Genomic DNA, 3,709 nt, shown 5'->3' with positions numbered 1-3,709 from the left:
CAAGACTGCCCTTAAAAGCAAGGTGACTAGGTGTCATGCAGTGCTGGTGCTGGCTTGCTTCTTGGCACTCACTTGGCACAGAATATTCAGGCTCATTAAAGCACTTCCTGGTGCACATATAAACGTGCATCCCCATCAGGACCGAATTGAACCCAACAGGAGCAACCCCATCCAGGGCTGCTCCTGCCCTGCTCTGAACCCCTGCAGCAGCCACGGGGAGCTCCAGGATCCCCAGAGAGACAGCTTTCAGGGGTGATGGGGCACAGGGACTTGGCCCCAAGCTCCAGAGGGCAAGAGGGTGGCGGAGGGGCAGGGGGAGCTGCCTCCCAACTATGTAGTAATTGGGATAAGTCTGGCAGGCAGCTCCTGCTGCACTGGGACCGCTCTCCACGCCCTCTATGGCCCCCTGCTGCCTAGGCTGACCAGGAGCAAATTGGTATCTACAAGTACTAAAAACAGTGTGTTAGGTTAATATACCACACAGTAATTGCTGTGCATGTGCAGACAGTGATGCTTTACTGTGCATTAGCTTAGTCTGAAATGCAGTAAAGTCTTGTATAGATGCCCCTGCTGAGATACTGCAGAACTAGCTATTGTGGCTTTGCTACTGTGATGTTTGCAAACACAAAGCAGCTGAACCTTTATCTCCCCTCACACTGTCATTGTCCTCATTTCTATACCATGACTGCTCAGAGCTGATATCAAACCCTTCCCTCACCCTCAGTTCCCCTTTCTCTGTGCGAGTCCTGGTTCCTTTGAAGGAGGTGCGTGACATCTCCTGGGTCCAGTATGGACGTTGTGGCAGGGCTTTGTAAAACTCCCAGGGTCTTTTAGATATTGCAGCATCAGAGACATTGTTTTGCTTCTGTTTATTTGTCCTTATACTGCAATCAGAGATGCAGCTCTGGGGCATTTGGTGAGTGGCTGAATTTTTTTCCTAGACTTTCCCTCAGCAGGACTATGCTGCCCGGGAAAGAGAAAGCCAGGAGTTGCTTTGTGTGAATTTACCTTGCAGGATGCAAACCTGCTTTAAGTGGACATGGAGGTGAGCCGGGCAGAGGGACATCCTGCATCTTTTGCTCCAGACCACCTCTAGCTGTTCCTTGGCAGGCAGTAACAAAACAGGCTGCGGGACTTTCTGGAGGAGACCAGTGGTTGCTTTGTCCATCAGGCAGCTGGGCAGCAAAGACTACTGTAGATGTGTACAACTCACTTCTCCTGCCTTGTCTGCTCCAGTCACTTGTTACAGCCAGTTTGGGATGCAGACTGTGAGCTCCCTAGGACAGGAAGCCTTTGCTCCCATCGGTGCTGTGCTTATCATGGGCTCTTACTGTCCTGTTCTCAGCTCCCTGTTCCCTCCTTACATGTTCATTTTGGCACAAAGACTTTTGTTTATTTCTGAAAGCAGGAAATGTGTTGCTTCAGCCCCTGTTGTAAAACTCCACTAGTCATTGGCTTGGACATTACTTCAGAGAAGTTGTTCTGCCTCCTGCAGATACCTTCTTTTCCAGTGCAATGCCCAGTCTGTATTGGGCCACAGGAAGCAACATTGCAGTCCTACAAATGCTGACATGCTTTTTCCTTGTTACGATTGTGGGTGCAGGGCAGGAAGATCTCTGCAGAACTGAAGAAGCAACTCCTGAGAGTTGAAAAAGATCCTGTTGTCATTAGTGCCCTGGAGTCTGATGAGTCTTGCTTGACCAATCTCATTTCCTTCTACGACCAGGTGACCTATCACCTGGACAAGGGAGAAGAGATTGATGTCATATATCTTGACTTCAAAAAAGCCTTTGATCTGGTTTCCCATGATCGCCTCTTGGAGAAACTGGCCAATTGTCGCCTTGGGTCCTCCACGATCCGCTGGCTGGAAAATTGGCTCCGGGGTCGGACCCAGAGGGTAGTAATCGATGGAAGTCACTCATCGTGGTGTCCTGTGACCAGTGGGGTCCCCCAAGGCTCTGTCCTTGGACCCATACTGTTCAACATCTTCATTAATGATGTGGACACTGGAGTCAGAAGCAGACTGGCCAAGTTTGCCGATGACACCAAACTTTGGGGCAAAGCATCCACACGAGAAGACAGGCAGGTTATCCAGGCTGACCTGGACAGGCTCAGCAAGTGGGCAGACGAGAATCTGATGGTGTTCAACGCCGATAAATGCAAGGTTCTCCACCTTGGGGGAAAAAAACCCGCAGCATCCTTATAGGCTCGGCAGTGCTATGTTGGCTAGCACTATGGAAGAAAGAGACTTGGGGGTCATCATTGACCACAAGATGAACATGAGCCTGCAATGCGATGCGGCGGCTAGTAAAGCGACCAAAACGCTGGCTTGCATCCATAGATGCTTCTCAAGCAAATCCCGGGACGTCATTCTCCCCCTGTACTCGGCCTTAGTGAGGCCGCAGCTGGAGTACTGTGTCCAGTTTTGGGCTCCACAATTCAAAAAGGATGTGGAGAAGCTTGAGAGAGTCCAGAGAAGAGCCACGCGCATGATCAGAGGTCAGGGAAGCAGACCCTATGATGACAGGCTGAGAGCCCTGGGGCTCTTTAGCCTGAAAAAGCGCAGGCTCAGGAGTGATCTGGTGGCCACCTACAAGTTTATCAGGGGTGACCACCAGCATCTGGGGGAACGTTTGTTCACCAGAGCGCCCCAAGGGATGACGAGGTCGAATGGTCACAAACTACTTCAAGACCGTTTCAGGCTGGACATAAGGAAGAACTTCTTTACTGTCCGAGCCCCCAAGGTCTGGAACAGCCTGCCACCGGAGGTGGTTCAAGCGCCTTCGTTGAACACCTTCAAGATGAAACTGGATGCTTATCTTGCTGGGATCCTATGACCCCAGCTGACTTCCTGCCCTTTGGGCGGGGGGCTGGACTCGATGATCTTCCGAGGTCCCTTCCAGCCCTGATGTCTATGAAATCTATGAGGTGCTGGACATATGGAGCTGCTATAGACGTGTGCAGGGTCTGCTCCGACATGCTGGAAATCCTGTGCATCGGAGCAAATTCAATCCAGCCTGCTGGAGCTCAGAAATGACACGCTCTGGCATCCTCCCGCATCCTGTGTATCAGTGTTACCACACTGAAAAAATGGCGGCAGGGTGCTTTGAAATAAAATGCATTTGATGAGCTTTAGTTCAAAGTGCCGCACCGCCAATTTTTCAGTGTAGGGACATGCAGGGATGCTGATACATGTGATGTGCAGGCACTTTTAATTGGGGTGGCTGGCTAATTAAAGTGCCCAGTGCTGCATCCCGAACCACATGTAAAAATGCCCATGCAGCTCCCAGCAAAGTCAGCGCTGTTTTGGCTTAGGCCAAGTGCCTGGTGAGTGCTCTTAGTAGAAATGAAATGTGTGACCACAGAGAGGATAGAGCTGGGGAAAGGAAATTCTTGACTACAGCTGAGGGGAGGGCACAGCCTGTAGCTTTGTGTTGTGGTAGCTGCACGCTCAGGAGGTAGCTGAACGCTCAGGAGGTCTCGTGTGTCCAATGGCTTTGGGCCGTATGAGGATACTGGAGCTCTCCCCAGGTGGGAACTTAATTTGTTTTGCCAGTTTATGCTGAGAGTCCCTCCGAAACCATTGAAGTGAGCTAGGCTAAATTCAGTAACTTCTTGCATTTCCTTAATTGCTTTAATTTACCATCGAGGAAAGCCTGAAGGGGAATGACAGCATTGAGAGTTTGAGCTGGATTGGATTTGGAAGAGC

Source organism: Alligator sinensis, unplaced genomic scaffold (genome assembly GCF_000455745.1).
Source record: "Alligator sinensis unplaced genomic scaffold, ASM45574v1 scaffold1291_1, whole genome shotgun sequence".
Taxonomy (NCBI): domain Eukaryota; kingdom Metazoa; phylum Chordata; order Crocodylia; family Alligatoridae; genus Alligator; species Alligator sinensis.
The sequence above is the reverse complement of the archived record's forward strand: the minus strand, read 5'-3'. Positions refer to the sequence as shown.